General features: G+C 41.7%; 1 protein-coding gene across 4 annotated transcripts in view; it reads right to left on the bottom strand.

Annotated features, from left to right (window-relative positions):
* The window catches only part of pcbp4 (poly(rC) binding protein 4), a 105,796-nt gene extending 99,333 nt beyond the window's left edge, over nucleotides 1-6,463 (bottom strand). For 3 of the 4 annotated variants that reach the window (XM_033967150.2, XM_055222147.1, XM_055222148.1), the window contains exon 1: nucleotides 6,347-6,463. The gene's annotated coding sequence lies outside the window, so the exon portion shown is untranslated. Of the gene's footprint in view, nucleotides 1-265; nucleotides 321-6,346 lie in introns of those variants that run through there. The other variant, XM_055222146.1, reaches the window with a different exon arrangement.
* Between the last annotated feature and the right edge of the window lie 7,739 nt (nucleotides 6,464-14,202).

The raw sequence follows: 14,202 nt of genomic DNA, 5'->3' as shown, positions 1-14,202 counted from the left end.
CGCCCTCGTTACACAAAACGCCAAAGTATCTGTCAGATCCACATGACGTTTCACAGCCACAACAAAACCATCAAAAGCATCTGACCACAAATTATTCACATTTACATAATTCTCAGGCGGAAGACTCGGAGTAAAGTACTTCACGATTACGCAAGGGGCAAACAAGGAATCTTCTCACTAATTAATGGGTGTCTGAATCTCAATTAACACTGGCCTCAATTACAAACGCGAGAAAAAAATGTGAAGATAAAACAGTCGGGCTTACGTAAGAGGACGTTTGTGGAAAATGTTTTGTTTTCACGGTCCCGTTGAGAGAGAACAATGCCCTCGTTCTTCCGCGGGCCTTGATATTCCTGTGTTCGTTTTCGTTGTGCGCTCTGGCCTGTATTGATGCATCATTATTTTATGGGGACGTTTTTATTGTGATATTGTTTTGAAGTACGGCGCAGACTCTTTGTACCACGGGGGCCGGCGCTGCGTGTTCTCTCTCACAATAACGCCACTGTTTCAAAAGTGGGCCGTCTCGTATTAGAAGTGAATTTTGATTTGGTTCCCATCAACTCCCGTCACGTCGTGTTCTGCTGCGAGTTATTTTTTCCACAATAATAAAAGAAAACTGCGAAAAGACGGAGAAAATGTTGTTTTCTTTGGAGTATCGCAACGGAATGTAAAAAAAAAAAGTCCAGATAAATGTTGGTACTTGTGTTTTTACGGTTTTAATGTTGTTTCCTCGTCAAAAAACTGACCTGGAGTTGTGTTTATATTAGACTGGGCCACTAGCGTCAAAAGGGCCCATATTACACTGGGCCATTAGCGTCAAAAGGGCCCATATTACACTGGGCCGCTAGCGTCAAAAGGGCCCATATTACACTGGGCCGCTAGCGTCAAAAGGGCCCATATTACACTGGGCCGCTAGCGTCAAAAGGGCCCATATTACACTGGGCCACTAGCGTCAAAAGGGCCCATATTACACTGGGCCACTAGCGTCAAAAGGGCCCATATTACACTGGGCCACTAGCGTCAAAAGGGCCCATATTACACTGGGCCACTAGCGTCAAAAGGGCCCATATTACACTGGGCCACTAGCGTCAAAAGGGCCCATATTACACTGGGCCACTAGCGTCAAAAGGGCCCATATTACACTGGGCCACTAGCGTCAAAAGGGCCCATATTACACTGGGCCATTAGCATCACAAGGGCCCATATTACACTGGGCCACTAGCGTCAAAAGGGCCCATATTACACTGGGCCACTTTCCTCGCCACACACAGACCTTGTGTTTTGTTTCATTCTCATGTTTAACGCACAAAACCTGCAGCCCTGATTTCTTCTCAAGCTAAAACACGCTGTTCCACCTTGTGATGTCATCATGTGGTGATACAGGAAGTGCTCCACTGTGTTTTTAAACTCCACACACCTTCACTTAACTCCAGGTCTGTTTTTGAGGAGTTAATTGCGTTAGAACGTGGATTAAAGCTCAAGAATCCACCTTAAAACTAAAAAATATAAAACCAACAAAACACTGCTCCACCTGGTCAGGGGCGGAGCCAGGGAGGAGCCAGAGGGGCGGAGCCAGGGAGGAGCCAGAGGGGCACACGCCTCCTCTAGAATGACCAAAGCCGCCCCCAAAACCCCCGAAACACTTTTGCCCCACTGTTAAAAGACGAAAATAACTTTAAATAACCTTAGCGCCCGGTTAGCTCCTCCCACCGAAAATCTCTGGCACCGCCCCTGCTCCAAATTCAATCAACTTTACAGCATCAACGACTTTTTTAGCACTTTTTTTTATAAACGACGCAGCAAAAAAAAAGCTTCAGACAAGAAACGGATGAGCGACAGAAACGTAGAAAAACAACAAACGGTTTAGAGACGAAAAACAAAACGGAGGCGTGCGATTGTAGAGCAAAACATCAGAAAACACGACTTCAGCGTGAGGCGAGAGAAAACGTGCGACGCCAAGTTTCCACGTCACAAATAGAAGTTTTATTCATTTTTGCGTCTTGTTTTGTCATTTTAAACCTTCTGACCGTTAGCTTTTCTGCATTTCTCTCCTTGACGGTTTATAACAGCGATGGACGCCGCACACAGCACAAGAAACTATATTTTACAGCTGCTACTCGCCAAAACGAGAGACGCCGACGTGTAGCGGTTGATATCACCCCCTCCGTGCGACTCGGCGGTGCACACACCTCCGCCGCCGGTCGTCTTTTCTTATTACGGCGTCCGCGTTCACCCGCTGTGTGAATGAAACCGAACACGAGCGCAAAGACAATAACCTGCCTTTGAAAACAAGTGCGCCGCAATAATAAGGTCCCCGTAGGTCCACATAACGCCGTTTTTTGAGTCTGTAGTTAGAAGAAAATCTTTTAGGGGGAAAAAAAGCTTGTGTTTTCTTGAAATGTTGCAATTTTTGTGCAATTTGGTGAAGGTTTTTTGGGGGAAAAAGTCAAAATTTGAGTTAATACGACACATGCAGTGGGAATAAAACAGTTAAGAGTTTGATTTTTAGGTCAGAAACAAAAGGAAGAATCAACATCAAGTCACAACTTTGTGTCTCTGAAGTTTAAAACACAGAGGGAGGAGCTTTGTTTGTTTTTCGGTGTAAAGTGCGTTACATAAGTCCCCAAAGTCCAAAGCAACAGATAAAGGTTTGACTCTAACAACAAAAACAATGATTTTTTTTGGATTTTGGATCATTTCCGTCACGGTCTTGGGGCGACGGCGCTGAATGAACTTGTCGCTCGACTAAAGACTCGGAGGTTCGATGCGTCACGTCTCCCCTCGAGTCTAAGTGGATTTGGTGAGTGGATCGATCGATGTGCAGATCAGACTGTAATCGAGATGTTCCCGGGTCAACGTTAACGCAGTAAACACACACACACACACACACACACACAGACCGCGGTGGCATCATCCAACGCTCTGGACCGAAGTGGCACGAGTCTGCAGTTAGCTTTGATCTAAGACGACGCAGTTAGCATAGCCTCCAGCTGAGACCGACGCAGATCGATATCTCCGCCTTTGATGATCGTACGTATATGCGGGTTTAGAGAAAGCGGCGAATCAAACGCGGGTTACGTCGTTTGAGATTAGACGTGCGCTTAAAAACATCAGCTCTGTGCAAAGCTTTGTGTCGCTGAAGTACGACACGCCACGTCAGAGATAATCACATGAAAAAAACATAAATATGACTTTTTTAGCACTTAAACCAATACATAGTGAGCAAAATAAATCAAATCTGAAGGTTTTTTGGGTAAATTTACTGCACAGATTTGTAAAATTATTGGTAAAACGTTGAGATTAAAGTGTCTGAAAATCTTTTAGGGTAAAAAAAAGCTTGTGTTTTCTTGAAATGTTGCAATTTTTGTGCAATTTGGTGAAGGTTTTCTGGGAGAAAAAGTCCAAATTTGAGTTAATACGACACATGCAGTGGGAATAAAACAGTTAAGAGTTTGATTTTTAGGTCAGAAACAAAAGGAAGAATCAACATCAAGTCAAAACTTTGTGTCTCTGAAGTTTGAAACACAGAGGGAGGAGCTTTTTCCAACGTCAGTGCACACAAAAACACACAAATCTGACTTTTTTAGCACCTAAACCAATACATAGTTTGCAAAATAAATCAAATCTGAAGGTTTTGTGTAAATTTACTGCACAGATTTGTAAATTTATTGGTAAAATGTTGAGATTAAAGTGTCTGTAGTTAGAAGAAAATCTTTTAGGGGGAAAAAAAAGCTTGTGTTTTCTTGAAATGTTGCAATTTTTGTGCAATTTGGTGAAGGTTTTTGGGGGGAAAAAGTCAAAATTTGAGTTAATACGACACATGCAGTGGGAATAAAACAGTTAAGAGTTTGATTTTTAGGTCAGAAACAAAAGGAAGAATCAACATCAAGTCACAACTTTGTGTCTCTGAAGTTTAAAACACAGAGGGAGGAGCTTTGTTCAACCTCAGTGAACAGAAAAAGACACAAATCTGACTTTTTTTGCCCCTAAACGATATACAGTACAGCAAAACAAATCAAATCTGAAGGTTTTTTGTGTAAATTTACTGCAGATTTGTAAAATTATTGGTAAAATGTTGAGATTAAAGTGTCTGAAAATCTTTTAGGGGAAAAAAAGCTTGTGTTTTCTTAAAATGTTGCAATTTTTGTGCAATTTGGTGAAGGTTTTTTGGGGAAAAAGTCAAAATTTGAGTTAATACGACACATGCAGTGGGAATAAAACAGTTGTGAGTTTGATTTAGGTCAGATAGATAGGTCAGAAACAAAAGGGATATGACTTGATCGCGATGGATTTGTGACCAAGTGTGATTTGTGTTGCGGTTGTGCGTGTTCACTTCCCCCGTGCACACGTCACTTCGCAGAAACACCTGACGACTTTTGACTTATCAGCATTGGCGCTGCCGGAGCATTCTTTGATTCTACAACAGCCCGCGGCGCTGCCCTCGCTCCGTCTGCCTTATAAATAGGCCATTACTTTGAAACGTAAGTATGCTTCCAAAAATCCACGCCCCCCTCGCTGCCAGCTCCACACACACACACACACACACACACACACACACACACACACTGACCCAACGACACAAGCCACATTCAACTTTTTATAAAGCTCATCTCACACACAGAGAACGCAGGGCCCACGTCACAGGAAATGCCCGTTATTCAGACTGAAAACTGGACAATATCACACCAGCAAACTCCGATAAACTCACATTTCGAAAATAGACACGGGACGGTATCGAAACGCCGCGTCACAATCATCACGGACAAAATAACTGACGATAAAGCCACGATTCATGAGTTAAAATGGCTGTGAAATGGTTATAAATCCAAACGACAGTGCTCGAAAGAGAAGCATGACGCAGGAAATGTGATCCTCGTTTGTCCAAAGGAAGATTTCAGATGGATTCAAGACATTTTCAACTTGTTATGCTTAAAAATGTACAGAAATAAACCGGTGTAGTGTAAATCCAAGCGTCTCAAATCAGTATCGCCAAATTAAACCGTGTCCAGATGATTTTTCTATCAAACAAACTGTGATTATACAACATAAATGATAAAGAATATCGTTTATCGTCTCATCTCTAACTCCAATTTGCTTTAAACTCTTTGTGTAGTTGTATTTTGTGATTGTTGTAACGTAAAATGAAGCCACAGAAGCCACAGCGCACAAGTCGTAGCCACAAAACTGCTTTTCAGAATCAAAATCTCAAGACTTTTATTGCCATTGTCAGTGAAAACAGCTCAGCTCACAAACCAGGAACTTGCTTCAGTGATAAAGTGCAACATAAAACACTGAATAATAATAAAATAAAAGAGTAGAAACACAGCTGTTATAAGAAAAGACAGTCTCTCAGCCCTAAACGCTCTTATTTTGGTAAAAAAAGGACGTCATTTCCCAAAGAAATCCCCAATTATATCCTCAAACTCTCTTGGATTTAAGTGCACAAAGGCTGAAGACCATGATGTTCCTCAGATAATCCAGAGCAGAGACACTTTTTCAACAGAATATCAACAAAAAAACTAAAAAGATCAACATGGTGCATTTTTATGTCATTTTTTCAGTAAAATCACCAATAAATGCCTCATAAAACGGATGCAATCGTGACTTTTCTTACCAAAAACATCAAAAGTTCAAATCCAAAGAAGAACAATCCACAACCTGGAGGAGACATTTATAATCCTGGTGAAATCCAACTCACTGCAGACCAAAGGATCATCTCTGGTTCAGTTTAAATATCCACAGAGCAGGAGGTGTCCAGCCACACTGCACTTCTCCATCTCCAAACTAAAGCTGCTGATGTAATGAGCGAACATCTGTGAGCCTGAGGGGGAAAGTGTGAGGAGCATATGCCACACGGAGCTCAGGCTGAGTTTAGGAGACATGGACCTTCAGAAAAACTCCACGGTTTGGTCTTATTTGGTCTGTACAGGGGTCATTCTGTGAGGGTGGGGGGCAGGTTCAGGTGCAGAAGTGTCTGTGGTGTGGATGATCTGAGGGACATCACGGTCTTCAGCCTTTACGCACTGAAATCCAACAGTGTTTGAGGATTTAATGTGGGATTTCTTTGGGAAATAAGAGCGTTTAAGGCGGAGAGAGCGTCTGATTGAGGCGTGTAAACGTCAGCAGACACTCTCTCCTCTTACATCACAGCCCGGAGACGTGATGGAGTTTGTTATAAGTTGAACATGAACCTACACGAGCTGTGCAATGGACCAAAAACCCCCCATCCGCACTCAGGACGAAGCTCAGAGCCGCGCGTAATGGAGCCGCTCCACATGGTCCACCCGCGCGGCGCATGACTCTGTCCATGAAACATGTTTGGAAAAGGTACAAATGTGTCTCTTACCGTGAACGAGACGCGAAGACCGAGAGGAAACTGATTCTGGAGCAGTTATAAATCCTTATTTCGCATCGTACAAGGAGAAGCAGGAGGATGAGGCGAGCGCGCGGCTGCTGTGAGGGAATAATCCGACTGTCAGTGACAATAACCCGGGGAGGGGAAGGAGCAGCAGAGAGGGAGGAGGAGGGGGAGGAAGAGGAGGAGGAGGAGGAGGAGGAGGAGGGGGCTCTGTCCAATTACAAACACTGGGATTGATTGTTACAGGAAGGAAATAAAGCTGAGTGTTTGGACGGAGCGCGTACACTGGAGAACAGCGCAGTGTCTGAGAAATGCGGAAATTCAACTTAATAATCGGTTAAAAACACGTGATTTTCTTTGAAGTTGACAGTTTAGACTCTGCGCTGCGAGGGTTGGTTCATATTTGGCTCAATCTGTGTAAAAGTAGAGATGTTCTGATTTTATTTCAGCTGTTTTCTCTGAGGCTCTGGGTGAACAGACTTAGATTTCTATTTTAAAGCTCAGATCTGCACCTGCCTCCAGACACTGCCACCTAGTGGTGGAAAACACACACCTGCACTGCACTGAGGCAGGAGGAGGAGTGTTTGGTGTTTTTGCAAATACAAACAGACTTAAACCACATGTCCAAAAACCGTCCAGAAAAACTTGATGTTTTGACTCTTTGTCTTTTCCCAGAGAATGAAGTGACCAAAGTTAAATAAACATTCTACTGCACAAGACACTTTGTCTTATGTCCTGATCTGTCTGGGACAGGCCTGGTTTTCTGAAGGAAAAAAAATAAAATAAAATAAAATAAAAACATGCAACTTTAGTTCATTTCCAAAAACATAAAACATGGAAACATTGCACCATCTGAACATTTAAAACATTTAAAATATTTAAAACATTTAAAACAGTTCAGAGGCTGATGCTCTTTATTTTAGTTTTGTTGAGCAGGAGGCTCAGTATTTATTTAAGATCAGATCTGCCTTTATTAGTCCCACAGTGGGGAAATTCCAGTGTTGCACCGCACAGTTAAAGAACAGAAGGAAAATGGAACATGCAATAAAACAAGAGAATAGATAGTTTAAAATAATTTAAAAATATACTTAAAAATAAACTAAAAATAGACTAACAGAATATAACAGAGAATATAACATCTCCATAAAGTGACTTTAGTATTGCACATGGGTGTGGTTCAGTGACTTTATTGCACATACGTGTGGATGACACATGTTCAGTGTCTGACAGCAGCAGGAAGGAAAGACCTGAAACCTTCAGACAGCGAGAGTGGATCAGTCTGTCTTCATTAAATATAAACTAAGAATAATATTCAGTCTTAACACGTCCAAACTGTGAGGACAGACTCAGAGCAGAAGCTTCACCATAACAACAACAACACAACTCAACACACAACAACACAACTCAACACACAACAACACAACTCAACACACAACAACACGACTTTACACACAACAACACGACTGTCTTTACTACATTAAAGCAGAAGAGATTATGAAGCTCTGTGTGTGACGTTTGTGGACATTCCTGCCGTGGACAGTCCTGCCGTGGACAGTCCTGCCGTGGACAGTCCTGTTTGTGGACAGTCCTGCCGTGGACAGTCCTGCCGTGGACAGTCCTGCCGTGGACAGTCCTGTCGTTGTCGTGGACAGTCCTGTCGTGGACAGTCCTGTCGTGGACAGTCCTGTTTGTGGACAGTCCTGTCGTGGACAGTCCTGCTGTGGACATGGACAGTCCTGCCATGGACAGTCCTGCCGTGGACAGTCCTGCCGTGGACAGTCCTGTCGTTGTCGTGGACAGTCCTGCTGTGGACAGTCCTGTCGTGGACAGTTGTCTTTGGAGTCGTGTGGACACAGTGACATGTTGAAGAGTCAGAGTTGGACAGGTGTCCTCTGGAGGAATGTCCCTGATATAAATATGTTGACAATAGAGACTCTGCTCAGAGCCCCAGAGGATTCTGGGTCATGTATGACACATGCTCTGGTCATGGACAGAGAAACACTGCCCCCTAGTGTCCAGTGGTGAGATGAGAAGAGACACGTCAATACAGTCTAGTTACAGTCTTAGAAATATTTCATACTGCAGGCTACTCAAAATACTGTAAATACTTATAATTTCATAATTTCTACACGTCTCCTCTTTATCACTTTATATCAGCAGTGGCCCCTCCCCCTTCAGAGCACATCCCACCAATGACACTCCTGCACATCACACCAGGTTTGTCACGTTGTGCAGTTTTGTTTTTGTTTATGGAGGATTGTTGTGTGGAGCATGGGTGACGTGGGATGTGGGCGGAGCATGGGTGACGTGGGGTTGTGGGCGGAGCATGGGTGACGTGGGGTTGTGGGCGGATCACGGGTGACGTGGGGTTGTGGGCGGAGCCTTGCAAAAAAAAAAATCTTACAGCCAATCATAAGGAGGGTTTAAATGGGGCCCAGGAGAGATCTCTAAATTACTGAAACATACATGGAGAAGTCTCTTCAGGCCTGTTTTTGCTGAGGGGACAGTGTAACATGGTAACAAAGCTAAAAATAAATAAATAAAAAATAGTGTTTGCCTTTTAAATGCAGTTTTTAAAACCATCCAGCAGAGGGCGCCATCACACAACAGCAGAACTTGAATCTGCAGCGTCGTCTCTTTCTGTCAAAAAAACAGATTTCTGTTTTACTGTAAAAGCCCCGGACTCATTTAAGTTTTATGTTCTGGAGCTATTTTCTCTTTTTAAACTAATTCAGTAAAAAATTGCAAGAATTTTGGGGCTGAAAATGTATCATGTGCACAATTTCTTTACAGTAATAGTGAAATTTGTTGCCGTTTTTATGTAATAATGTAAGATTTCAGCTGTAGAGATTTGATTAAACAGTTTCTGAGACTAAATACTGGCTCCTTCTGCCATTTACTCGCTGCAGCTCAGGCTTTTTAATGATACAGACATTTAAGAACTAGTTTACTGGGATTCTCCTGTTTTGAATCAGTGGCACAAAAGTCACTGACACTTTTAAATCTTCAGTCGCTCCTATAATCCTTAAGTTTTACTCACCAAATTTTAGCCGTAGAGAAACTGAACCTTCTGAGATTTTTGGTGATATATACGGTTATAATTGTTCATTTACACTTGAACTTATCACGGCTTAAACTCGTGAAAGTAAAAATAATGTTCTTAAGTGTCCACCATTTTGTGTTTCTCCCTGAACAGCCCGATCCAACTCACTTTGCGTCACATTTAAATCATTTCCGGCTCTTATTTGCTCTTATTTGATCCTCTATATCATGTTTTAAGTCGTTTATCGTCTGAGGTTTATTCACAAACACCTTTTCTTTAAGATCGACCCACAGGAAGAAATCAGGACGAGTCAGGTCTGTGGAGATACTGCCCCCTGTCTTTGAAAAACACTTATTATTCCTTTAATGGCGTTTACGCTCGGGGCACAATGAGGGTTTGTTCCTCGGTGCTGGATTTGCTCAGATTAATGTGGGAAGAGTCGTTCTAAATGCTCTGGAAAATATTTAGAAACAAAAGAGTTATGAGTTTTTTTCAACTGTCAGTGACTTTTTTGTAGTTTCAATGTGATTTAACTGTGGTGAATCAAGAACGTTCTCATCTATAGCCGCAAAAAATCTGGTAATGAAGTGTTGAAATGAAGTGAAACTGACAAATATAAACTTTGTTCACTCAGTTTTGTTTAGAACATGTTTATTTAAAGTGTAACCAGCTCAAACTGTAATAAAAGTGTAAGTTTACGTCCATCAGAGTCATTAATTTAACAAAACCTGCTGTTGTGACTCCACTTTTCTGATTAATACATGAATAACGCAGCAGTAGCCTATAGTATTTTCTTTTTCTTTGCGGGACGTTCAAAAGCTCCAGATAAAGTCGTGCAAAACAAAGACGACACAAAACAGTGAATTGAATCTCGCAGGTGAAACAGTCTTCAAAAAAAAACATATCACCTTCAAACAAGCCGCCGCGAAAACAAATAAAAACGTCAAGGTGTCAGAAAATAGATTCAGCGTACGCAAAGAGTGAAGAATTTTAATAAGAAAAACAAGGGAGAGTTCAGGAGAAACTTGGGCAGAATTTTAACAGATCCGTGCGACGTCGAGATGAAGAATCGATGCAGTGAAACGACGACAATGACGAATCCAGAATAAAGTAAAAGTACAAACAGATGTGACTGATAATAAACGTGAATATGAGAGCGGCGGCGGCGTGGAGGGGGGTTTAACGTCCTGACGGGCTAAAGCGACCCGCGCGGCGAGAGATAAAACGCTCAGATGAATTTATGCATCTGTATCCGAGTTTATTTCAAAGGCGGCGGCCGCGTGTTTGTGCGTCAATGTCGTCTCCGAGGGGATTTTACAAACGCTACAAACTCGTCCAGCGCCAAGATTTCATTTTCACCTTTCAGAGGAATGAAAATCCAGCGCCGTTGCCATAGTAATTAACAATTCAAAGCGTTTCCAGCGGTCGAACGTGCTCAGAATGTCACTTATAAACAGAACACGGTGTCGTTTTAGGCAGAATCTCGCACCGTGCTCATCGTTTCAGCTTTTAATTAGCGCCTCAATCGTTTAAATTGTGTTTCAAATATCCTTTTGTTTGTTTTATTTGAGTTAAATGTGAACAGTTAACAGAAGCTTTGACTAATGAACTTCAAAACAGAGAAATGGAAAAGAGCAGATCGTTTCTACTGTTTGAGCCGGTGATGGATTTCTACACTTTGTTCTTATTTATGGACTTTTACAACTTTATTTCTTTGTTTTTGTATCAGTTTGTCCTTTACATGGGCCTAAACTTGAAGGTAACAGCAAAAAAGAAGAAAGTTTAAATATTTTAATGATTGAAGTGGTTGTAATCGATTGTCATTGAATAGTTTGAATTTCTACTCACCCATGTTGTCGGCCATTTTAGGTGTTACACCCAAATGAGTCCCCTGGGAGCTGTGGCACTTTAAGAAGGTTCCGGGGCAGACGACTCTGTGCTGAGGAGGAGGGGGGGCCAAATATTTGAGCTCGTTGTATCTTGTTTGGTTTTTCACAGATTAAACAGATAAATTAATGTAAAGCTTTATTTTTAACAACATATTTGATTGAATAAATATTTACACTTTTTTTTTTTTTAGCAATAACTTTAATAAGATTATGTGACGTGCTGAAACTCACCTGTGCCGCAGAGTCGACTCAACGGATTAAAGGAGGAGCTGTATAAAAGGAGCAAACCTCAGTCTGATCAGAGGAGGTGCTGCCATGCTGATTATTTATTTATTTAATACCAGCAAAAAATTATAAAAATGAAGAAAAAAACATATATAAGTCACATTTTTGGGGAAATTATTTCGCAAAATCCGAGACCAAGAACAGACATTTTATCTTTAAATCAAGTTCTAATAATAATAATAAAATGTGGACCAACAGGCTGAATATCAGTACATCACGCTAACGTAACACATTTATATTTATTCAGCTCCATGAAGCACAGACAGAACTGAACACGTGTCTGGTTTGTTAACGTAAGATATTAACAGTTAATCAGATAAATAAAGCAGAAAAAACAACAAGTTTACTCTGGATCTCACTCCAAATCAATAAATCCATTGAATTCTTCATCCTCGGTGTCGCTTCTGAACAAATCCACCAACTCCAGAGGAAGATGAAGCGTTCAGTGTTTGTCTTTGTCTTTTAAATGAGTGTAATGTTGATATTTTAAATGTTGAGTGGTTCAGGAGGAGTAGATACTGGTCCAAGTCTAGAGCCCCTCGCACGACTGTCACTGTGACAAGAACCAACATGTGACATTATAGATTTGAATCATTTCACATATAAGTCACATCTGAGTATAAGTCGCACCAACGACAAACTGTGGAAAAAGTCACACTTATCGTCCAGAAAATAGAGTATTTCACCTGTTTTTAATTGTAAAGTTTGTGTTATATTTGCAGAAAAGTGAGTCAAACACTTAACGGAATCACAAAGGACAAATCTCTTCTTTATGACACACGATCAGAGATTTTCATAACGATGATCACGGCTCACGCTCAAAGCCTCTTTACCCATAAGTCTTTATTTCCCCTTCAATGATGTGACAGTCTGAAAACAGCCTCTTTGTGTTTAACATGAGCAAATCCAATCAGACAAACGATGGACACGCCGCGTCCACATGACCAGGATTATGTTTTTCAGCCTGTGCGATGAGCTGAAGTCTGCGTTTATGGACTTTTATGGGTCAGAATTCACTTTTACACCTTTTCTTCTTATATTTGCAATAAACCACAATAAAACACAAGCTGGGTCTTGTTTTAAGTTATTTTGTGTTTTAGATATAACAAAACGAGCATCTCTAAATAAGAAAAAACAGCAGATTTGTGGGAAAACCTCATAACCGACCTATCAAAAGTCCAATTTTAACGTCATTTTTATTTATTTCTTGGACATAGAATAATAGTGGGTCATTTTTAACCTGCAAAATAGTTAAAGCCCCTTGTCCTTGAGCAACGCGCTGATCAATAGTCGTTCCAGGAGCCCGTCTCCGGAGGTCGATACCAGAATTTGTGTGTTCTTTAAGTCAAGGTAGAACGAGGACGGGTGGAGACGGGCGCTTGACGTTTGGGTTGTAACGCTTTTTTTTTTGTGTGTGGCACGTCTTTGTAGAAAAAAACTAAAATGATTTTCAAAATAAAATCAGCTCCACAGCACATTTTTCATGAACATTATATAACGATTTGTGCATCTCTTCCAGTTTTAGACACTTTAACCTGTCGCTCTGGACCGTAACTACAAATTGACCATGTTTAAAATTCAAATAAATGACTGAATGCGTCTAAAGAGCTCGTTTAATAATTATGTAACAGTTTCATTGTAAAGAATTTCAATAATTGGGTATTTTTCTCAGTAAACACAGCCGTCTCACTGCAGGACACCGAACTGACACGTTTAAAGTTTCTCAGAGAAGTTGGTGTTGCAGCCTGAGGACTTAAGCTCTTTTCATTTGTTATTATTTGTCTGTTGTGTTTCGTGTGACTGAATCTGTCCCTTTCCCTCGTATAATCCTGTCTGTGTGAGCGCTCGCTGGTGATTGGACGACTGTTTCTCACCTGCAACTTCTTCCTCTACTTCAGGAGATTCAGCTCACCTGTTCGGGGCTGCTGCGATTTACCGAAGTGCCCTTAAATGTGCAGTTTGAACGGTGCATTTAAGGGCACTTATGTAACTTCACGACCAGCGCCGTCTCATTTCACGCAGAAGAAGTGCCCTGCGTTTCCACGGAGATCGGCTGAATGACTGTAGCCGAAGCGTACGTCCGATCACACTTCACGCACGGCTGTATCCCATCATGCACCACACCTACACAAAAAAGACAAAAATGAAGAAAGCTACGAAATACACGTTCAAATGTTCGTACTGGTTTACGTCGCCGACAACAGAGCGACATGAAACTGTTAAAATGTGAGTAAAGATCTGACTGAGGTTCGTTTGTGTTTAATCGCTGTAACTGACCCAACGTGAGCAGAATTATCCCTCACACTTGTGCGTTAGTGCAGCTGTCGTAATGTTTAATATTCGTCCTTTTTTAAGAATGTTCTTTTGTGTTTAGGGAGCGACGAGGGCGGAGAATGGCACTTATTCAGCGGTGCCACAGACGGAGGTTAAAGTTCGCTCCATGTTCCGTTTCGGCACAAAGGCGACTGCGTGGAGGAGTACACTTCATCGGACGGGTACTTCGAACGGTGCATTTGGCGAATTGGGACACAGCCATCGTCTCAGTTTGTTCTTTAGTCACTTGTTTGTTCTCTCTGTGTGACTCATGTCGTTTTGTGACACTCGTGGTTCGTTTTCATGTCGTGTCC

Source organism: Periophthalmus magnuspinnatus, chromosome 5 (assembly GCF_009829125.3).
Source record: "Periophthalmus magnuspinnatus isolate fPerMag1 chromosome 5, fPerMag1.2.pri, whole genome shotgun sequence".
In the NCBI taxonomy this organism is placed as follows: Eukaryota; Metazoa; Chordata; class Actinopteri; order Gobiiformes; family Gobiidae; genus Periophthalmus; species Periophthalmus magnuspinnatus.
The sequence above is the reverse complement of the archived record's forward strand: the minus strand, read 5'-3'. Positions and strand labels throughout refer to the sequence as shown.